Source organism: Ixodes scapularis, unplaced genomic scaffold (assembly GCF_016920785.2).
Source record: "Ixodes scapularis isolate PalLabHiFi unplaced genomic scaffold, ASM1692078v2 PGA_scaffold4__175_contigs__length_147842914, whole genome shotgun sequence".
Taxonomy (NCBI): domain Eukaryota; kingdom Metazoa; phylum Arthropoda; class Arachnida; order Ixodida; family Ixodidae; genus Ixodes; species Ixodes scapularis.
Genome location: NW_024609879.1, coordinates 104419379 through 104443724, shown reverse-complemented (window position 1 = coordinate 104443724; position 24346 = coordinate 104419379). Strand labels below are relative to the sequence as shown.

The 24346-nt window shown below is 47.5% G+C and overlaps 1 protein-coding gene across 2 annotated transcripts in view; it reads left to right on the top strand.

Moving 5' to 3' along the window:
• Nucleotides 1-24346, top strand: part of LOC8025429 (transcriptional enhancer factor TEF-1) — a 163094-nt gene that overhangs the window by 38160 nt on the left and 100588 nt on the right. The window lies entirely within an intron of this gene.

Here is a 24346-nt window from a genome sequence, read left to right as displayed (position 1 = left end):
TTTCTCTTTTTGGGGGAGTGCTGCTGTGACCGGGAGGGAGGCGGGAGAGTGTGTGTGTGTGTGGGGGGGGGGGGGGGGGGGGGGGGGGGTTAGGGGAGCGAGCCGCGAGCCTCACTTTAACACGCGAAGAGCCGCATGCGGCTCGCGAGGCGCAGTTTGGCCACCCCTGTGCTAAACCAATCACGCCTTGTGAATGCGCCACAATCATGCGCTTTTTTTTTATCCGTGATCGCGGTTTAGCCGTGACAGCAAACACACGAGCTCCGCTTGGTTTCCCTCATAGTCTTATATGTCGTCGGCAGCGGCCGGACTTACGGCGACACTAAGTATATAACCTCCTTTCTACATATCGTCAAGTCTCGAATGCCAACACGTTGGCCAAATATGTATGTCCTCCGTGCAAAACTACACCTTTTCTTAATTTTTTTTTCCTTTTGTATAACTCGAATTACGCCTTCATAAAACCATCTTCCTGCGTCTACTTAAAGCTCACCTGATGACGTCGCCTTTAAAACCGCCTTAGTATATGTAAATGTTTTAGTATTTTATTAGCGAGTAACTATTTGCATGCTCATCAGCCCCCCTCCCCCTGAATTGTATCTTGTAACCCACTGGCCTCTGCAATGCCCTCTAATCCTGAAGGTATTTTAAACGAGCTAATAAATAAATGAATGAGTAAATAGTATGAGGTCGTCATCTTGAAGCCATCGACTGCACCACGGCGACGCGGTCATGAAAGAGCGCTTGACGAGCTTTGTTTCAGTGTTACTTCCGGAATATTCAGTGGTTCTAGCTTTACGTAAAAGTTGGAAAAAAAAATTACATGATGTAACAGAAAGCGGAAACATTCAGCCACTTTTGCCGTCCCTCCCTTTAAACGGTTGCGCATAAAAAAAAAAAAAAAGCGAAAGGGAGCACACGGCAACAACACTCCATTCCGCAAGAGTCCCCCCCCCCCCCCCCCCCCCCCCCTCCCACACACACATGCACCCGCAATATTTTGTTCATCCCTGCACTGACAGTGCGGTGAGAGCTACGCACCGGCCGGACCAATCAAACCGCATTCCTCTCTGTCACGTGACCCCGGTCTCCGCGCGTGGGTAGGGCCGGGAGGAGTGTGATCACGTGTCGAGAGATCGACCTACGACTGGTTCCAACGGAGCACGTGCCCTCCACCGCACTGTCGGTTTAGGGCGAAACGGGAGCTACGGCGAGCCTTGACACGCGCTCACGTTAGACAATGGCACTGCAAAGCGGCGTAACTCAACGGCGCGCGGAGCTTTCATGGCGTCAACGAACAATGCGAGGCGGCGGTGACAGCATACGGGAATCGTTCAGACGTATACACACACCCTCCCTCCTATAAAAAAAAAGAAGAAAAAAAAAATGTTTGGCTTTGTTCGACGTGCCTATGCCCTGTATCAGCCCGAACGTGGTCGACCACACGGGCAAACGCGAGCGAGTTTGAGTGGCCAACCAAAAACCGCAAGCAAATAGCATGTCGTAAAAAAAAAAAGAAAATGTGTCGTTTAGTTAGGTTTGTAGCAGTAGTCGCGCGGTTCATGTTGGGTACAGCACGAACCGCAAAGCTGAAGGGTGAAAGTTGGTCACGGTACCGGAGCACGCGTCAAGCACCGAAATCCTCGAAAACAAACAAACAAATGAAACGCGCGCACACACACACGCACGTACGCGTGCACGCACGAAACACAAATACAACGATTATTATTATTAATAATTTTAAATCACCTATGCCGCGCTTGTCACCCGATCAGAGGAAACAAAACGCAGTCGACGAGGGAGAGGGGAAGAGAGGAGGAGGGAAGGGGGGAGGGGGAGAGTATATTGCGTGATTGCCAGACTGTCAATCAAAAGTCCGCCGAATGTCACTTTCCCACTAAATCTAGCGTACGTCACCGACGTTACAACACTGTGGACTGTATTGGAGTAGTCGCTGTTTAGAAACAAAAAATACAAAAAGAAAAAGAAAAACAACGATGTGATGAATCGCGTTACAACGACAACACGCTCCACAACCTAAAAAATGTCACTTATCCAAGTCGCAAAGGCTTCGCACATTTAAAAAGAAAGGAGGGATCCGACGTGCAAATTTCTAAGTTCGAAATTAGAACTTCGAATTTGAAAAATAAAAAAAACTAGTTTTTTTTTTGTTTTTTTTTTGTGAAGAATTACAGTTTCTCGACCGGAGGAGACCAGTTTGTGTTGCTCTCGATGAGGGATATAACAACATTTTAGCTTTTTAACGGTGTGTTTCTTTGTGTCTTCATTGGCTTGTTTTTTGTTGACACCGATTATATATACTAGGTGACTACGAAAATAAAGTTCAGACGTAAGGTAGCGCCGTGTTTCTAACTTTCTGTCTATCTTCTTTGTCCGTGTATCTTTACGCTTTTTAAATAGTTTAAACTACCACTCAGTGTAGTGCGATGATGCCCACCTCTCCCCTGTATACGTATTGCGCAAAGCGCAGAAATGTATGACAAACACCGACTGAAACGCCTCGTAAAAGGTTTTCCTATTTTTTTGTTGTTTCTCGTGGAAGCATTATTGCGTTCGTCATCGCTTACCGGGAGGGAAAAAGGAGACGCACTGCAGATCTAAAGGATATCCGTTCGCGAATCCTTGTCGAGAAAAAGCAATACAATAATGACGATAAAATTAGAAGAAAAAAAATAAAACTGACTAATTCCACAAAAAAAAAAAAAAAAAAAAAAGAGGACAGGCACACACGCACAGCTACTGACACCCTCCCCGAAGGGATCTTGCTCCGAGGATATTCGTAACCTTCGGCGAAGGTGAACGATTGCATAAATGTGACGTCCCAGCTTTACGAATACTGTCCGCTAGATAGCGCATGTATTCTTCCAACACGGAGTAACTGTACGCGCTCTAACCCATTCATACCCTGCAAAAAGGAAACGGACCTCGGACAGCTTTGTACTAGACTATGTACATGCAGATGGACTGCTTTTTTGGCACCGCATAACCGGCCTCGGGGGGCACTGGCTAACCAACCCTGCATTCATTTGTGCTTAGCATTCAAGACGAAAGGCTCGCTCGGGCCTCTCGTGGAGCGTCAGGGGCCTCACGTCATGGGCCTATGGCGTCACCTTCGGGCCTTGACGTCAGGAAACATTCGTTGTGGAGTGGGAGGAGGAGAAAATGTATAACTTCTGTTTCTGAAGGCTATCTGAAATATTATCTTTTTAATGGCGAGCTTTGTTTGTTCTTTTATGCCCATGTGGGTGGGCTCGAATTTCGCGTAAGACTCCATCTAGTGTGTCGTCTGGAACGTAACCGATTCCAAATAGAGTGGTAAACAACTTCCTTCTCGCGGCGACAACTACGGATGTTTTACAGGAAAAGGAACATAGTCCGCTTCTGTCGTTTTGTAGGCTCCGTCATGTTTTTTTCCCGCGCGCCGCTGAGTTGTATTTCCATAAACCGCCTGCAAAAGTCTTCTGTGATAGCGCAGGCGCAGTGCGTACCGGAGGGCGCATCGTAATCTCTGCAGACCATTTCGTTTGTACGATGCATCGACAGTGTGACCGCGGGATTGGTAAACCGTTCCGATACCTCCGATAACGATACCCGTAAACGATACGATGCGCGCGCAAAGGCGTCGGCGAAGTATCGGGTATATATCGTTACCAGAATTATCGGAACTATCTATATATACTAGCATTCCCTATTCTCAACCTTGATCGGTCTGACCTTCTCACTTCTTTCTCGACGTTTCACACGAAATACGGCATAGAATTCTATAAAAAAAAAAAAAAAAAAAAAAGGAACGTAGGAGGGCAGCCGCAGTTGAAGGTTAGCTCAGAGCCTTAATCGTCATGTAACGGTAATCGTAACCCTGTGAGAACTTCCGGTGGAGTCGAGTCACTCCCTTCTCTTTCCCTTTCACCCTTTCTCTCTTTTTACTCCACGTATACACTGCAGCTTCGGCTCGAAGCGTTTATCCATTCATCGTTTCGTTCATTCAGGCGCTGAGTGAGCACCGCGCATGCGCTGTAGTCTTTTCCATTCCCACGTCGGGAGGAGGCAACGTGGCTGAGGCGCGGATTTCTCACATCATCGATCTCTCTTTCACCCCTCTCGATTCGTCGACTTAAAAAAAAAAAAAAGAAATGAAATCAACAAGTAAACTCTTCGTCGCATTCCTGAGAAGCGAAAAAAAATATAACAAAAGAATCGGTGTATTAACGGAAGCAGGAGGTATTATGCACAGACACACACACGTATACACGCCCAAATAATAAGCAAAAAGGTAAAGAAACGATTTTCCACGCGCCTTTGTTTTTAACCCCCCTCCCCCTCCCGCCTTTTCCGGTCCGGAAACTTCCGGTTGTCGAAGCGGTACGTTGGCTCCGAAAACGAAATAAAACTACCCTCTCACGCTGTGTGCACAGATGCATAATGGCTCCGTCAACGATGAAATAATAATAATAATATTATTAATACTAATAGAAAGAAATGGCGGTGTGGCGCAGACAGGTAGGCATGCTACGTAGGTAGGTAGGTAGTAGTAGTGCACGAGAATAACGGGGGTTCTCTCGACGACCAATAAAGCTAAAGCGAAAATTGATGGCGAATGAGAAACATAAAAAAAGAAGAAATGAGAGGAAGGAAATGTTGTGTAGGTCTTGTTGAAACCGGAAGTTCCTTTTCCGAGAGCTCTTTCTCGTTTTTTGGGGTGGGGACTTGCTCGCGTTGGTTCGCTGGTTCGGCCGCCATTTTGTTTTTTTTTACGTTCCTACATCGTGGAGCCGGAAGTAGGTTCAATGGAATACCGAAACGTGGCTTTGACTTGCCTCGTTTTTTTTTTCTTTCGTTTTTTCCCCCCTTTGGACGGCTAGATTAACTTTTATATCAATTTTTCTTTATATATATATATATATATATATATATATATATATATATATATTCGTCGGAGTAGGGGGTGCGGGATTTTTTTTTTCCGCAACCCTTTCTGAGGTTTCGCTTCGAGACGCTATCACATGGGATTCCGAGTTTTTCTCAGGGTCCTTGCTTTTAGTACGCGGTGCCCGCATGAACGTGTTTCCGACTGGTGTGTTTAGCGTCCTATCCCGCTCATACATCGAAAGTGCTCCCGAAACGGCTGCAAATGACGTCACAGAAGCCCGAGTGTCCTGCCGTCGGATGTCGCGATTCTGGCGGAGCACGACGGAAGGCGCAACGCTCTTCCGTTCTTATCCTGCCAGTGGCTACGCGGAGCGCAAATTCGTCTGCTTCATGCACTTAGGGGTAGCGATGCACCTTGGTAGTTTCTTGGCAGCAACTTGGTAGTTTCTTGACAAAGCCTCTGCCTCCCCCAACAGCAACAGACAGAGCAGATCAGAAAAATAAGGAAACACAGTTTAACAGAAGCGCAGGCATGAAAATATAAGAAAACAAATTAGCATAGAATAATAAACGTGCCTTCGGTTTGCAGTCAAGTATTTTCAACACTGACAGATAAATAGCGCGCGCATAATTACGGACGTAAAGTGTATAAGAAAACAAGTTGACATACAATGATAGTAGCATGCATTCAGTTTGCATTCGAGTATATGTTAAACACTGACGGATACCTGAAGAAATATCGTGCGTGCATTTTTCCTATAGTTGAACAAATAATATCTATGTTCAGTGTGTCTAAACGATTTAAAGGATGGGGGAGTGTTTACCTTAGCATTTGAATTCCGATGTTTTTTTCTGGGGTTCATTTCAGTCAGAGCCAATCAGGGCTCGACTTCTATCTGACGTCACCGCTACTCCTGTTCAAGAAGCAGACGACTTGCTCTCCGCGTTCGTTCTTCGGGTTTCTTTATCGGCTAATCACGCGACCTGATTGGCCGCGAAGCATGATATGATAAATAACATGGTCGGCGAACTCGCGGCGAATGTCGCTGGCGACTTGAAATGCTTGATAAGTATTTGCCACGCACTCTTTCATAGTGTGCAATACCCCTACCGAACGGTAAGAGTTAATGCAAGTTCTATCGGCTGACATTATCTGATCGACCAATCAGCGCGCGACAGTCCTGGCGCAGCGCGGTGCACGTGCGATGGTCTTAGTCGGGATAGCGAGCTGGTTTGTCGATGTCCTAATGTCAGTCGATGGAACTCGACATCAAATTTTACCGTGTGGCAGGCGTGTAATGGGCTTAGACTTGTCTGCAAGACCCGTGAGTTTCAGAAGCCAGATGTACGACTGTGTCCGTGCGTCGATGCCATAGGACGCTACAGTCCTCTTGTAGCGACAATGATCAGTACAGTGTACAACCAGCTTACCTCGTCACCAAGGAGGGCTTATTGAGAGATCAATATGCAGGTTGTCATAAAGATAGCATTCATTCGTGTTTACCTTTCATCAAACCTGAGTCCAATTCGGGGCGGTGCGGCGTAACAACGATCTTCACAAAGGGCGCGGCTCGCTAAACGTTTTTGCCAAAAAAGAGGATACCAAACTTTCGCTAATTGTGGGGGGGGTGGGGCGTACATAATTGTCTGCGATTTGTTTCCCACATCGATTTCGAATTCGCGGGGGGGGGGGGGGGGGGGGGGGCGACGACGACACGACTCTATACTATTGTGTCTGTGGACACTTCATCTGCTCTCTCGCCTCATCGGTCTTTCCGCTAATCACCGACCGATCGGACTGTCCACTGGGCCTAATGAGGACCTTTAGATTTACCATAGTGTTTCGTCTTTTGGTCTGCCTTGTGCGTTTGCGAGCAAATAGTGACTCACTCGTGAAACCGAAAAAGACACCGTTTCTGACGCAACTTTATTCTTCTCATCTGGGCCCTTCTTTGCTCAACCGGAGAGGCGGACCCGCTTACATGGCGAAGAGATGATGCATCGACGAGGAAAGTTTTTCTTGCGTCTTGTTCCCGGTAATTAGCAATGGGCGTTTACGTCCGTATACTCGTTCCGGTTTCCGCTTGCGGCAGGCACGATGTCGTGTGCTGCACACTTCGGAAGCTTTTCTAGGCTGCTTAATTGATGTCGTGGCTTGCGCTATACCGTTGTCGTTAAAGGCACCCGTATATACCCTCTTGGCAGTTCTTGAATGTTAATTTTGTCCAGACTAGAATTGTCTCCGCCCTGACCGTATCGAGCACGAAATCGATGTTCTGCTGGACTTCTACAAAGCCCGTGCATAAAAAAGTGGAAGGTAAAGGCATTAATATATTCAGCCCTGAGTACGTTGTTTTTATTGCTGACAGTGACGCCTGCAAGGTTTGGAACTGATAGGCTTCAGAACCTAGGAGAGAGGCAGAAGGATAATTAAGATTTGTAATGTTAGTCTGGGCACATGACCCTATCCGGCTACTCTGCAGTGCGGAAAGGGAAACGTAAGAAAGGATTGACAAAAGACGTCGTAAAAAGGGCATGCAAATAATAGGATGGTTAAAACGGCTAATGCGCGTCCTACAGCGTTTGTCTCAGCCACGTGAGGCTAACAAAAGTAGCCATAACGCGTTTCCTTCTGACCATGCATGAATGGTCAGTGCCTTTTGGACTGATCTGCGATGCAGCCTTCAGGTGCAACGGACGAACTCCCGGTAACTTATTTCGCGGTGTAAAACAGCCTGGTCCATGCAGGAAAGGACAAGCACGGTTTCCTTTGGACCCTAGCCGACGTCGCCTTGACAGATATAGACTCCGGGGACCGTACACACACCGGAGACGCGCGGTCCGTTCGTCTCGGAGAAGGCCGACACTTTCTGGCAAGACCCTCTCCGCGTGGGGTTAGACGTCTTCTTGTAGCACCCGCGGTGCGGACTCGGGTTTCCAAACCTTGCCACTCAAAATAGGCGCACTCCCTCCCGCCCTAGGGTTCACTGCTGGCTCCAGTTGCCTGACTGCTCGGAAAGCGTGTTCTTTGTCGGTTTGCCGCGTGGCTTCTTGCTTGCCTGTCCTAGATGGTCTATCCTTGTTGTTGCTGCCGCTTTTCATTCTCTTTTTTGTTTCATGCGCGAGCGTGGGGATTTGTGTTTCTGTGATCTTGCGTCGCTAGCTCGGTGTCTAGCTGGGAGTTGCGGCTGTCACTTGGCGGTCTGGCATGGTTCTTGGAGTGCCCGCACGCTACGGAAGTCGGGCTCTGTGCCCTGGTGCGGGTCTGTCGCCTTCAGGACCGTGGCAGCTTGGCGGCTGCAGCCCCCGATGATGGGGCACTGCGCGACTTCGTGAGGTCGTTGTGTGGGTCCCGCTGAATCGGCGGAATAGTTCTGGAACGACAGGTGGAGAGGGGGGTTTGCGTGTGCGTGTGTCTACGTTTGTTTGCCTCGAGGTCACTGACGCTAAGATACACCGATCTTCAACTGTATACGCATCGACAAGAAGAAGCGCCCGGTTCTGTTCTGTACACTTTGAACTTTAGTTAGGTGGAGCGAGTTTTATTTGATTGGCGCATTTGTTAATGATATCGGCCCCTTAAATCTGCAGACGTACAGTACAAACTTAATCTTTGTCTTACGATTTATGATCGATGATGGCGGGTCTGATCTGGAAGTCTAAACTTGCTGGTTCTTTCTTTTTTTCTTTTCTGTCAAGTGGAAGTCTCACGCTGTGAAACACGTGGTTTCAGAGGGGTTAGGGCATTCTCAAGTGTCGAAGGAGCCAGTGGCTCTGCTATGGGTACTTTCTTGTTACCTAAAGGGAGCGCGAAATTCAGGTTTAAAGTAGCAAAACCTTAAGAGTATAATCTCTAATTTGTCAGTGGTCTTGCCGAAGGAGGGTTGAAAAAGAATTCCACAAACTCGTAGTTTCCATAAAACAAAAATGTAGCTTAAAAAAAAAAAACGAAAGCTTTATGATTTACAGTTGTTCCACGGAAAAAAGGAACTATATAGGACCTTAAAAGACAGCATAGAAACTGGTTAACGAAAGTACATGAGTATAAAGAGCGAATAAACGCACGGAAGTTCTCCTAAGCAGTAGCTGACTCGAGATACCATAATAGAAAGTTTTGGAATGATCCTTGTTACCTTTCTTTGTAGTAGCATAGTTTCAAAGCTACTTTCTAGGATGAGTGCGAATTTGTATACAGAGTGCTGCGTCGAACTTTTGCAGCTATACTCTCGTGTCCCAATATTGTGTAAGGTTTGAAATGCTGCCGACCTCGGTTGTATATAAGTGATCTTTGCTACGAGGTTGAGATACACGTGCAGGATATCGGTCTGACGCTTCGAAAGCGGAGTCCAACTGAATCGGTACTACCTTGACGCTGTGACTCCCTGATCCCGACGAAGCAAACAACGCGGCAGTCATATTCGACACATTGTATCTCCGTTCGTCGGCTCCACGGTTGTGTTATCGACGCAGCGTGCACATTGGAGTCTATGTTTAGCGCGGTGCAGCGTATACGGTATGTGTGTAGGCAGGCACTCGTGTGCCGTTGAGCGATAATGTATTTCATTTGCGTCATCCGCTCGTGTTGTCCCTGATTTGGGACCTGGCACTGCCTGGCCAACACCGCGTCGCCGATGCTCGTAGAACAACATGCAAAGCGACCTTGTCGGCTAGCGGGTCACACTTCGTTGGCAACGCTAACATAGGTTGAGGTTGAAATTTGAATGAATCAGTAAGTTGAATAAGTAAGTCGAAATTTGAACTAAGTCTAGATACGATACAATAGAGGATACGCGGTGGGCGAGAAAGGCACATAAGCATCTACTTATGAAAAGTCTGAACACTAAATGAACAAAGCGAACCCGAAAGCTGGAATTCAAATACCGACAGTCAAGTGCAGGGGCAGAGCAGACTACTTCTGGTGAAAATAAAGTAAATCAATTTGAGAGAATAATGTGGGGAGAAAGAATGCAGGGAAAATCAGCTTTATATAGGGGACGAAAACAGGAAATAAAGAAGGAACACTGGTACGATACTTCACGGGAGAGATTGTTGTTATTTGAGGATAGAACAAGAGTATTGAGACTAAGACATATAGGACAAAGTATGAGGAAACGGATACGCGGTGTGTCATATGTAGGGTGTGTATTTTCCGGTTTTAACCGAAAAACACCGATAAACATCCGTCGGTGACGAAAATATAAAATCGGTTAAAACCGAAAAACACCGGTGGTTGGATTTTTTCGTTCTGGTTAAAACCGAAAAACACCGGTCGTGGCATGATTCCGACCTAGCGAAACCTTTTCCCCGTAGAGGTTCGTCAAACGTGTTATCTCGTGGATCCTGCATCCTTCCAGTGTTTATACATGGCTTGCACATGGCGTCAGCCCGCCCTCCTTTCTGGGGGTCAAAAGCGTCTAGTGAACGCGGTGGAAGCTAAGCTCTCACACGCCTTTCCCCTATTGTGTCTCCCATGGCCCCCTTTTGTGGAAAAATTAACGCGGTGGAGGGTAGGCTCTCTCGTGCCCTTTCCCCATTGTGTCTGGCCAAGTGATGTCGGTGCAAGCCACGTATTCAGAGGTCGCTGTGGTTCCTGGAAGACACTGCCAACGTCCGTGTCATACAGGAGCGTGCGTTTTCATAATTGTGGGTTGTGAACCGCAAGGAACCTGCTGCCATGACGGATGCAAGCCTCTCAAAGTAGGCTTGCATCTACTATGATAACCAAGTATGAGAAATAGATGCTTCCTAAAAAAGAAGTGTATGAAATATGTGAATAAAACTGGAACTGTCTGTCTGTGATCAATCGCATTTTTTTCCACCGATAATCACCGATTTTAGCCTTGTAGTGAGACTTTCCACCGAAATACGCCGGTGTTTTGAAAATAAATAAACACCGAAAAACATCCGCCGATTTTTCTTACAAATAAACACCGGAAAGTACACACCCTAGTCATATGCCAAGGGGAAGACCAGACAATAGAACATGTGGTGTTTAGGTGCACAGGGCTTGCTCCCGCCCTCCCGGGTGGGGTGACGGGGTTTGCAGCAGCGCTGGGGTTTGCGGACAAGAATGGAAGAATGAATGATAAGTGCATTTTAATAACAAAGAGGAGATTGGAAGACTGGTGGAAGTTATGTAGGGAGAATCGAATGACGTACAGCTAACTGACAGGGACTCCCTCACACGTGGCTCCTGCCCAAAGTCTCAACCCTGTCTCCCACAGGGCCCGGTGCCTTAGGTTTTTTTTTCTTCTGTCCCCTAAAGGTCATCTTGGTGATATCCCACACCGCCTAATGATAGTCACAAAATTACAGAGGGAAAGCACATTGACTCGTAGAAGGGCAATGGGAGGAATTACATTTTTGGTTATTAGTTTCCTAGGCTAGGTGGCGCGAGCTACCGCCCGTTATAAAGGGTACAGCCGTTAGCGTCCATCCGTCCATCCGTGCGTTAAGCCGCGCTCACACGCTGCTAATACATCGTACATGAGACGGTCTGCAGACACTGTCTAAAACGGACTTTTTTTTTTTTTTTTTTTTTTTTTTTTTTTTTTTTTTTACGAATGTTGTATTGTTGTGTCCGTTGCTGATCTGGCAACTCTGACAGACTGACCGTGTGACGTCACGAGCCCCCGAAACCGGCTCGCGGAGGCACTTGTTCGCGCCGTTTCTTCGCCGTTAGCTGTGAAATTTTACACGAACACCTCTATTGTATGCGACTGTGGTGGGTTACGCAGATGTGACAATACAATGAAACCTTGCACGGGCGCGGTCACCGAATCGGTCTATGACCGCCTGCGGCAAGCCCATTCGGATTGTGACGCCACTGAGACTTGCGCGAATCGTTGCTTTGATCCCTTACGTAAGAGATTTGTTCGAAAACTCAACTGAAGCTGCACTTTTAGACGAACTGTATTTTGCAAATTTCTTCTTTTTAAGTTTCTTTTTTTATTTGAAGACGCAGTTCATGTTTCGTAGTCAGGGGAAACAATGCTTATTGTTCCATTATTTATCGTAGGAGGGCCCCGTTGTACGACTTCGGACTCTAAAGACAAGTTCAGGCTTCGGCAGACCTTTTCTCATTAATGGCGCAATTACAATTGCGGATCCGCGCCGGCAACGAGTGGATTCATGGAGCCTGGTGCTGAGATCCGCTCGTAGCTGGCGGAAAATCTGGATCGGTTCAGACCCATGCATATCCAGATTTTCCGCCATCGACGATTCGATTTCGCCACCCGGCTTCAAAATCCGCTCGCCCGCCGTTCTCCCGCGAATCCACATGTGTAAAGGTTGAAGGAAAGAACTCGGAATCATTCGACGCCGCAGTAGAAGAGCGGGATTTTGAAACAACCAGACAATTAAAGCGATACAATGACGCACATCAGTATATGATGAGCGGCAATGCATGAATGAGAGAGAGAGAGGTGGCTTGCGAAAAAGGACACACTAATGTTTGAGTTATAGCCATAGGCCAAACGCTCATCATGATGAGTGAATGCTTTCCTTTGTCGAGTGCCGTCGTGTAACCTTTCGCTTGGCACACGCTTGCCCACACTTCTTGCACCGATTGTACGGGGTGTTTATCGAGCATTCACGTTGTTTGAATGTCAGGGGATCAGTTCAGCCCTTGTTTATACAGTCGCTGCGCGACGATCTAGCAGTGCTCTGAATTCAGTTTACTTCGCGTGAGTGAGTTCTATACTTGTGCGTCCATCGGCCTTGTAAACTCGCATCGAGCCCTTCAGTCACAAATACCGCAGCTTTGTTGACGACAAACAAATAAACGGATAAGGCGGGATAGATGGATGGTTAGATAGTTGGATAGATAGACGGACAGATAAATGGATGCGTGGATGGATAGATGGACAGATAGATGCGTAGATAGATGTGTAGATAGACGGGTAGACAGATCGGTAGGTAGATGGGTAGAGAGATGGACGGATGTAAGTATGGATAGATACATGGGTAGATTCACGAACAAATGTATGGATAGAAAGGAAGAAACTATATCTTTCGATTTTTGTTTTGGTTTTAGTTTTCAGCTTTGTATGTTTTTTTTATTCTGTCTTGCGTCGCGCAGTCGGACATCTTACAATCCCTACATTCATTCAAGCTCGCAAAGTAAACGAATCGTCGGCGAAGCACGTGCCCGTTTATGCCCGAGTCTGACTAGAACGACAAACGGAGTCAACCTACACCTAGAATTAAGCCTCAAACACGTGCAGCGTGCACGCGAAGGTATACCTTTGGCAGGCCTTCTCAGTGCTCGTGCACTAAGCACTGGCGATTGCAAGCCTTCCATGCCAAGACACCTTCGCGTGCATGCTGCACATGTCTGACGGTTGTTTCTGCTTGTCGCTGTAGTGGAACCCGGGCTTTATCGATGCGCAATCTTAATTTCTTGCAACCCGGATCACCTCCGTTTCCTAAATAATATAAAGTGTGTTCTTAATTGGAGTCTCCCGATATACCACCACAACGAGGCAATAAACTATAGTTTTCATTTTTAATTCTTACCTCGCAGTCTTTTTTTTTTAAATATTATTATTCTATCGTATATACCCTCCAACGCCACGTTTTAATTATTGTTTTTTCGGTCACCGATAGTCGTTATTTTTTCTCCATCCACTACCGGCGCCGGCGGCGCTAGTGCGTGGCGTGCAATCGACGGTCTCAGCCCGGCATTCCAACCGGAGTGAATCACAATACGAAAAAAAGGCGAAAAAAAAAAAAAAAAAACGAGACTACAATAGTAATAATAATAAGAAAAAAAGAGATCGAGTCTGCTGTTGCGCGAAACGCATCTGGAAAAATAACACCGGGTTCTACGAACTCCGCCGCGAGCTGCCGCGTGCGCAGAGCCGCAGGTGTCCCCCGCTTATAACGATCAGAGTCAATTTATTTGCCAAGCTGAATAGCGCTTACGCCCTCCGCTCGCCTAACGGCGCCCGTTTCGTTCATCACACGGAAGGTGTTCGCTGCAGGCATGTTGACAGAATCATGTGCGGGCGCGCCTCAACCATGTTCGAAGATTCGTATATGTACCCTTCCAACACGTCTGTAGAGCTGGAGCTCTACAGACATGTTGTCGCTCGAGGTTTGACGGTATGTAGAAATCGAAGTCGGCGAAACACGGCGAAGCGGTGTTTCGCCGACTATCGCTTCAACAAAGCATAGTGTAGTGTCAAATTCCAATGCATGTCTGACCCTCGGCGCGTTAAACATCAGGCTAAACGTTCCGTGTTTTTTTTTTTTTTTTACTTACTTTTTTTTGGGAAGGGGGGGGGGGGGGGCGGTAGGGTGGTAAAGTCTCTCCCGCAGTCCTTACGTTGCAACAAGACGGCACAATTTTCGGACCACGTGACACCTTTCGCTCTCCCGCCTCGCGCAATCGCACTTTGAACTCTCCCTTCCGGTTGACACTAGGCGCGGCCCTTCCCTGCCCGTCGTCGCCGACGCAATTCCACGAAGTCAACCTGTTCATTCACGCCTCTCCGCGTATCCCGCGCTCATCTCGGCTCCTATTTTACGGTCGTCCGGGAAAGGTCGACGGCGTGAAAGGCGACCAATTTATCGCGGGGTCGTCGCCAGGCGTCTCGCTTTCCCTTTTCCACGCTTGGTGCGGTTTCGTGGTTCGTCCGGCGCCGTGTTTCGTCCCACACCAGCACGACGATGAATGGATGACTGGATGGATGCGTATGGCTCAACCCTTGAAATTGGGCGGCGGCTTGCGCCACCTAGCGCGCATGGAGTCGGCCCTTCATGTTTTGATTTCTTCTGGGTGCTTAATGGCGATAATTACGATTCGATAATGCGAGTTTCTGGACTTTAGAAACAGTACCGGGAAGCTCAGGCAACGTTACTAGATTACCTCAGTTGTGGAACTCCCGTGAAGGGGGGTACCCCCCCTCACTCACTTCAATCCGCCGGCCGTCGTTCGAAGCGCCATCTATATTTTCTTTTCATAACTGTGTGTTCCAAAGAGCCCAACTGAAGCGACAAATGGCGATCACAACACCGCCATTTCTCCCCCACCGGTCACTCGAGGAACTGCACGTGACATCTATTTTGGCTTCAATCGGCCATTTCGGAGCCGAAACAGATACGGTGGTCAGGGTTACAGGTGTACGTGCCACCCCCGACTCCCCAGCGGACGCGCCGCGGAATACCACCGAAATTAAGAGGCGCCTGGGTCGAAACGCGCTACATTAAATCACCGCTGAGGCATGGTTGCATAAAAACAATATTAATTGTGCTGCAAAACCTTGCAAACTAAAGATTTTAAAAAACATCACGCGCCCTCTCATTTTGCACTAAACTCCAATAAAAGTTACGACAAAAAGAGTTTGTTCCGTTGCCTTTTACGTTTGTAGTAACGTTGAAACCAACGTTACTAAAACACTCAGTTGGGAAACTCACCGTCGAAACCTGGGCCACTGGCGTCCACCGAGACCGAGCTAAATACGACAACAGCGCCACTCTTTATCATTTTTCTGTACTGTGGTCACATTGAGCTTTTAGAAAGCATGTTTTTTGCGTAAAGACAAACGGAAAAGACTCGTTTGGTATGAACATTTTTGGAGTTTAGTACAAAATGAAGGGCGCGTGATGTTTTTATAATCTTTAGTTTGCAAGGTTTTGCGGAACAATTAATATTGTTTTTATACAACCATGCCTCAGCGGTGCTTTCAGGTAGCGCGTCCCGACCTAGGTGCATTTTAACTTCGGTAGTAATTCGAGACGCGTCCGCTGGGGAGACGGGGGTGGCACCCCTGTAACCTCTTCCGCTGTATCTGTTTCGGCGCCAAAATGGCCGATTAAAGCCAAAATAGAAGTAACTTGCAGTTCCTCGAGTGGCCGCTGCGGGAGAAATGGCGGCGTTGTGTTCGCCATTAGCTCGGTTAGGGAGGACAGATCGGGGCCACGTTTTCAGAGTAGTCTGTATGGCAGTTTCCCAACTGAGTGGTTCTAGCAACGTTGGTTGAAAGTACGTATCCCGATTCAGTTACCAAAGCAGCCGTCTGGCGGCGCGACACCGGGCGAGTCGTGGTGAGTGAGGGGGGTACTATTCGTGCATGCAGCGTCTATGAGCAGTTCCGCAACTGAGCTAATCTAATAACGTTAACCTCAGGCGACGCCATTTTGTTTTGTGGCTGACTGTTTTAACAGTGCCGGACAGCGGAAAGAAGCTTCCTTCGATTTCACATGAGGCTTTAGGCAACTGGCAACAATGACTTTACGCACCAAGAGGCCCGATTCGTAGCTCCACTCAGTGGCTCTTTATTATATTCCATAGGCTCATACTTGTCTTCGTGGTACAGAAGGACCTATGTTACGTAATCCGGTGACGCCGCCGCTCGTCTAGATAGGTAATTTAGCAAACCCGGATGCATGGGGGATCTGTTTCATCACATTTGGATTTATCAGGATCATACATGGACGGGACAGGGAGGCCCATATGTATCAGAAATAGCGCCAAGATGGTCGAAGTGCTATTACACTGAAGCGTTCTGATACGACGATTTTTAGGGGAGATGATTTACGTAAGCAGAGATTGGCTTCCACGTTAAATGGAGCGCTACCCGCGCCCTCCAGGCTACTGGTGACCGCCGCAAAAAAAAAAAAAAAAAAAAAAAAATCTGTTTGGTCCGGGAATCGATTCTGGGACCTCTCGAAGACCAGCGAGGCGCTCTACCCACTGAGCTAACCAGGAGCTGGCAGTCAGTAGAGGGAACGGGTGGGAGCCAGTTTCAGGTAGAAGCCAATTCATTTCTCCTCTGATGCGTAGCATTGTTCGGTGGCTAGGCTTGGTTATCAGACGATCTCGAACACGCCAGAAGCGAGATGGCAGCGCCAAGAGGCCCTACTTTCACATGCTGTTACATGTCGGCGTTTGCCCTCCCCAGGTTTGGGCACTGCGCATGCGCTGTGGCGACAGCAGCGCCACCGCAGGCGTGTGACGACAGAGCCGCATGTCGGCGTAGGGAGGCCGTACTTGCGAACGTCTACGGCAACGTCTTTCGGCCTTCTATTTTTTTTTTATAGCGACGGCGTCTCGCCCGAAGCCGGACGTCTGCCGCGCGACGACGTATGTGTGTCTGGCGAGCGTTGCCGTCGGGCCGTAGCTCGAGTAATTTCCGGCCCGGCACCTATACCCCTCTCCTTCGACATTATAACTATAGAGACCTTTTTTTTTATTGTTATTGTTTATTTTTTATAGACCGCCAATCTAACGGACGAGAGAGAGAGAGAACAGCACTGCAAACGTCCCGGACGGCCGCCCTTTGAACAAACACGTTTCCTTTTGTGTTGGTTGGTCGATTGGCCGGTCCAGAAATTAGAAATATGGCGGGTTCTCCCGCCCCCATTGTCCAGCGAGCCAACTTATGCGATAGTACACTTTTATTATTATTTTTGTTTTCGTCCGCGCAGCCAGTTTGTGTTGTGGTATGATGTTTTGGCTCGTGTTCATTTTATTTCATTTCTTTGCCAGCGCAACCAACTTGTGATGTACGATGTTTTGGTTCGTGTTCTTTGTATTTTATTTATATTTTTTTCTTCGTCGCGCCTTCGTCTCCCGTTCTGGCTCGTTCTGTTGGGCCACGTTTTAATAAAAGCCGGCCCTCGAATCGTTTTTTTTTTCTTTTGAATGAATACATATGTATATATATCTATATATATATACGTGTTGCGTTTGAGGCACAGGAGGTGGTGACTTTTTCAATATACTTTGTCTTCGAAATGTTTTTGTTGTTGTTGTTGTGTGGCGTTTAAGGAGGTGATGGTTGGCTGTGTGTGTGTGCTTGTTTGAGAAAAAAAAAGGGGGGGGGGGGGGGGGAGGTGTTTGGTGGGGCGTGATGAGTTCTCAAACCTGACTTGATTTCGAGTATAGGACATTGTTGTCTGTCTACCGGTTCGGGTATCGCGTCTCCTCGGCTTTTTCTTGGTAGCCGTTTGGAAACGCTGGGAGGTGTTCTCTATCGAGGGGATCGCGAATCGTTTCTGCGGGTTGATTAAGTTGATATTGTTTCCGTTGAAGGGGGTTCATTTTTTGCTGCAGTGTTCATGGTAAATATTGTTTCCGACATTTTGAGCCAGAGAAGATCTCAAGTACAGGGTCTTTGAGTTTTTTTTTTTTTTTTTTCTTGCTACAGTGTCTGATTTTAATCAGTTTGTCAGCATTCTTACCGCTTCCTAAGGCTGTTTCCGCCGTTTCACGTCGTAAAATAACTGTACATGATTGAACCTCGCGTGAGGATGATCCTCGTCATGATTGTTTTTTTCTCGTTTATTCTCGGGGGATGCGTACATTTGCAGTTCTAACTTCTTAGCCACCTGAAGCATATTTCTTTTTTTCAAACGTTCTTCGGGCAACGGAAAAAAAGGCGGGTTGCGTTATACGGTTTATTAATCTCATTACACGAGTATGAAAAACATTTACCTAGCAAATGGTACACGCGTGCGAGTACGTATCACCTCCTTGCAACTCCAACGCCCTACAGATGGCGGGGCGGTATAGTCCTAGTAGGGCGGAAGAGACGGGATTTCCCGTGCGTCTGCTCGCTATAACGCTGAGTCAGTGTGCTAAAATTATTTTATTTGGCTACAATTACGAAACGGTCAGAGCAGGAGCATATCACAGGCTTACGGAGTTGTTGGCGTGCGTTAAGAAAATCAGCAGGTTGATTTTTTTTTTAAAGTTTGCGACGCGGAACTCAACAATTCGTATATTTGGGCGTTTTTTCCCCCTAACATTGCACGAACACGCCGACCAGAACTATGCGACAACGGCAGCACGAGGGCCGATATAGCGTAGAATATCGCACATCCGCTCATTCCACACTAGGTGCCCATCCCCATACTTGTAAGATCTAAGAAAATTTGCTCTGTACATTGATATGTAAAGTTGATGACCAGACTAGCGCCCATCCCCCATTTTTTCGCGATTATCCCATTTTTTCGCGATTATCTCTAAATTTTGAGTTAGCTTTTGCACGTATTTTACGGTAGTCCCTGCCACCGTCCCCACTCTTCTCGTTCCTCGTTTGTCCGCGAGAGGGTGAGCGGCGGGCTGCAGTTGCGAAGAGCGGATGCCAGTTAGAAAACGAATAGCGAGATGTTAGCTACATGTGTAGCCTGAAACGTTATGCAACAACGTGTTACCGAATGGTAAGTACCGTAAAAGGGTTGTATCACGTCGTAGTTACATGTTCACTGATATAACAAAAACAGCCAACGTGAAAGAAACCTCATTGTGACAGCTAACGTTTCGCTAAGAGGGTTTGAGTTGGTGCTATAGGTGTGGCGAGTCGCACTCGCAAGCATCTAATTTTCGCTCCGCGAAGCATTAGGCCTGTACCTATACGAAGCGAGGCCACGCCCTAGATTTCTTGGGTTGTCAGTGCCTGCCGTGCTTTTCTCTTATTGAAACGTTAGCTCTTCTCACGGATTTCGCTGTCTCCGGTCTGTGTTCGTAGTACAAACACGCCGGAACGATTTCTTTTCGTATTTATGCTTATTCATTTGCGACTATTGTTCCCCCACGACGGACTTTGATTGGTGTGAAGCTGGGGAAAAACAAACAAATACTCCAAAATGATGGCGCTGCACAATTCAGCGGACCGAGAGCGGGGATTGCGGAACAATTAACAAAAATCACACACACACACACACACACACACATATATCTATATATATATAGAGATATATATAGCGAGGAGCACGGCCGTTGTCCTGTAACAGTGTAACGTGCGCGTCGCTGTCACGTTCGCAATTATAATATTAATAAAAAAAAAAGGCATCTACGCTATCTGGATTATTTGCAACAAGTTTCCTAAACAACATATTAAAAAAGAAGGAGGCCTTGAAAGCAAGGATGCACGGAGCTGCTGTTTTTCGCACGCGCACACGCGCTCACACAGAAATGAAAAATAAAAAAGAAAGTAGCGAGGTTTCTTAGAGGTACGAGGTACAATCCACCATCAACGTATGGAAGAAGAGCCCGCGAAAACCGAATGGGAGATCTCACGGTTTCAACCTTGCCTCCGCCACTTACCTTTTGCCCGAGTTCCGCTTCTCAACTTTCAAGGTCCCCTTACCAAAGAAGCAGAAATGAAGCGTAGCTTCGAACCAGAGACCGAATGATGTACTTTCAGCCCCCTACGCAAAAAGAACAACAAAACAGAAGAAAATGAACGAAACTAAAACGAGGAAGCGCAACGCTTCAATGACTCCCGCCCGCCAGCTCCTCTTCGCTACTGGGGAAGAAGCCCGAAATTGGGGAAAGAGAGAGCGAATGGGGAGAGGAGGTGTCGCCGGATATCGGCCCGGGTCACGGGCACCGCTCCCTAGTACCTACTCTACTACAACCCACCCCTCCCTCTCTCTTCCTTTAAACGGAGCAACTGCGGGCTTTGCTCCCTCGCGCTCTCCTCCCCCCTTTCCTCCTTGTCCCCGTTCAAAACGAAACTCCCTCGGGCCATTCAGTCCCGTACACAACAACCCCGCGCGCATTTCTTGCCCTTTCCCCGTTCAAGGCAGCGCAGCCAGGTGTTTGGCGGGGAATGTCCCCCCCCTTTCCTTTCACGAGCAGATTCGTATGTATGCTCCCTGATGGGGGAGTTCTCTCCGTATTTTTATCCTTTCTCCTTTATTTTTTCCATATATTTTTTCCTATTCCCTAAAAATGCCCGCGCTTCCCGCGTTCCACTGTGAACGGCGCGTGCGAGTGCGTCCACCGGCCCGGATTTTTGGGGGCCAAGAATGGAATCTGCATTTTTGGCGTTTTCAGGATTTTTGAGGAGAGGGGGAAGGGTAATTTTTTTTTGTCCGGCTGTGCTCTACTTTCGTTTTTTGCTTTTTCTCGCCCCCTCCTCTGTTGTGGTGCCTTTACTCGGGCCTTTCTTTTGGGGAAGAACTACCGTGGCGTCTGGTCGCAGGATGGAAGGGAGTCATCAGGTAGAAAGGCACGATGGCCTCCGGCCTCTTTGCCTCTACGTTGCGCCCCCCCCCCCCCCCTTTTTTTTTCTTTTTTGGTGGCCGATCGGCGTCGGCTTAGACGGGTGACTGGGCGAGCAGCGGGTCAAATACTAGAATAGGCCCTGTCCACCCACCTGCCCACCTGTCTTCGGTGCGATTGGCCTCTCCTCCGATTGTTCCGAGGCAAGCAGTCCAATGCGTCAGGAGGACCGAGGTACACTATATTGCACCACTCGAGTCGTTGGATCTTTTGTCTCTGCGGAGGACGTGTAGGCTCGTTGAACCTCTTGACCCATATGGGTCCCTCAAGACTCGTTGGATCTTTTGACTCCGCTGTTACGTGACTTTCGGAACTCCCGACTGGGAGCCTAGCCCAGGTTTAAGAAAGGGAGTAACTTAAACCGCGGGGAGCGTTTTTCGGTCTAATGGTGGGCGTCTGCGCGGATTGGTTGCTCACGCGCATGGGCGCGTTGTCGCGATGGCCATGAGGCTAGCCGACGGAGTGATCAGACGCTCGCAGTCCATCGACGCTTTCGCCTCCTTCTCGCACCTTGTATTGCAAAAGCGTGGCGCATATAAACCTCGTGACCCTGATCGAGCATTTAGGAACTCTCAAATTATCCTTTTGTAACGGGCGGTAGCTTGCGCCACCTAGCGTAAGGAAGAGACACCCAGTGTCTGCTGACTGTCTGGCATCACGTATTTGCGGCGTGACCTCGGCTTCATGGCAATATACCTTCACATATGCATTTAAAATCGGTCTTACGATTGTCGTGGAGAAAAACAACAACACTCAAGAGCAAGGGAGGCTAGTATGCATCTTGTAAACCCTGAGATGGGGAACAATAAAAAAAAAAAAAAAAAAAACGGACGATCACAACAAAATCTCAAAGATTTTGAGATTTTGTTGTGTTCGTCCGTTTTTTTATTGTTCCCCATCTCAGGGTTTTGAAGATGTCGATTGATTACCAGCTCGCCTGCACTCTCTCACTGCTTACAATTCTAGTATGCAGTCTTCTAAACTGTGGCACGCTGTGATGCTTACGGTACAAACGCCATGTCGATTAAAGGGTTAAAAGAAAAAAGAAATGGCGAGCTATTCAGCTTTCTCCTACACCGGGACAACAAACCGCCCGTGGAATCCCAACACACCCCCGGCGACTCTTTATCCCGAAAACCGTTATGCCCCTTTCCCCACTGGGGTCTGTTCCAGAACAGCTAAGGGGAAAGAGCGGTCGTATACTATAGTCAAGATAATAAGAACGACAATAATATTAACGACACACATAAAATAGAACGGAGCGCGACAATGGGGAGAGTGAGGCGAACAAAAGGAATGCCGCGAATCCCGTACGTTTATCTTAGGGCCCCCGTGAGTATGGGGAGGGAGGAGGAAAAAAAGGGGAGGGTGGTTCAGCCCCGCTGTCTGAACCTCGGGGGTAATGGGTAACTCGAGCCAGCTGAATGGCGCCCGGCTATGTGTACGTGCGTGCGTGTGTGTGTGCCACGTTTCGGCCAAGGACTTACGGGAGACGTCGAGTCACGCCACCTGGTGGGAAGGGGGGGAATCAAAAATAAGCCCACAGAAAAAGGAAAAAGCAGACTGCAGTTGAGTTTGCTGCCTTCTGAAAACAAAACGAGGAAAGAAAAAAAAACAGCAACAACTTGACAATGCATCAGTGGCGCGTGTGCTCGGGGGTATCCTGTCGGGCGAATGGGTAGGGGGAGAGCCACTCAGCGTCACTCGCTTGTGGACATTCAATGGCTTCCAAGGGAGAGGAGAGAGAGAGAAGTTGCCAGCTTTGACGAAGTGACTAAGAATAAGTAAATATTTCAGGACCGTGTATTGCGAAACCGGGTGTTCTGCGTACGCTTGACAATGTCTGCTGCAGCATTCGGAGAGCGCTTCAACTTTGGGGCGATTTGGCGCTACTGATGGTGCGTTTGCGAGTTTGAAGGGAAATAAAAAGAGGAAGGGCAATTGAGAAAAAAAGGGAATGCGTGTTACGTAACTGGGAATGCGTTCGTATAACGGTGCTCTTTAACTAAAAAAAAAATCATAAAACGCAGCGTTTGTGATAGGAAAAGATTTTTAGTTTTAGATAGTCCCTTTGATTGTGCGTCGCATTCTTTGGGTCACATCCGATGGAGGCGGGAGGATGAGATATTCCGGTGGAATTTGATGCACCCATTTGGCTGCTACACTTTTTCTGTGTGAATGCATTGCTGGGAGATACACTATTGTTGTAAAACTTCGTCTTCTTTATTTTTTTTTAATTGGTACGTAGGGATATTACAGCCCTTCGTGTTGTTTTACAAACAAGTTCACTTTGTCCACACCAAGTATGGCTTCTGCGCGTGAACAGGAACCACCCTTTTGCGAGAAGTAAAATTTCTGAGCGTGCTACGTGTGGATCATTGTTCGACGACATACTCGAGAAGAGTATTTAAGCGAAGTTGCCAAATACCTGCTTCAAAACGTGTTTAAATTACTACTCAAGTTTCTTTACCTGCTATATATCTTGAGTAGATTATAAATACTGCGTAATGTTAATTTAATTACTTTCGAATATAAAAAAAGAAACTTGTGTATTTCTTTGTGGTGTCCTGTTTTATTTCATTCTATTTGTTATTTGTTTGTTTTTTGTTATTTTGGGTATACATTCTTGGTGCTGCTTTTTCCCCCCTTTTCCTTTTTGCTCTTTATTTGGTTGTTCCACTACAAGTTTGCGATCGGTTCAACTTTGTGTCGGTGCGTGCCGATCTCTATTCCCGTAAAAATATTCCAGCGACGAATTCCTTCAAACGTTGAAAAATGGATTTCAGAGAATGTCTCTAAGAAGTGAGAAATGTAATTAAGACAGAGCAGCAAATATATAGTCTCGATAAAACTTACTCGCAAGATACCAAATTACTACCAAAACTAATTGAACTGCAGTATTTTGAGTAGAATATTTGAGATTTGCGAAGGTCGAGTGTGGATGCATGGATGAATACTGCTGAATCGTCGAATCGGGCGGCGGTTTGCGCCACCTGACGGCACACTTAGCGCAGGGCCGTTCGCAGTGTGACGCACCTGGTGCTCATCGGTCTATTGGCGAAGAGATCGAACGCTAAGGGACACTTTGTCGGTTTGCTTTCTTTCCACACAGCTTCGTGCTTATAACTCGACACTCTTAATCATTGTTTACGTTCCACATAAGGAAACGTAGTTTCACCTTTCACGGAGTGTTTGTGCGAGCACGTCGGTCCGACAATGCTTTGGTCATGCGAGGATGGGAGGACTCTTAATCAACTTAATTTTCTACATCTTCCGGATGTGGAATCGATGTCAGAGAAACACCTGGCTTCACACAAGCTTAATTGGCAGTCCTATGAACCTAACTTGAACCTAATGCGGTTTTGTTCCAGGGCGTTAGTTTGGCTTTTCTTGGGCTCGTCCCATAATTGCCAAGGTGTCAGAGTAAGGGCCAGTGGT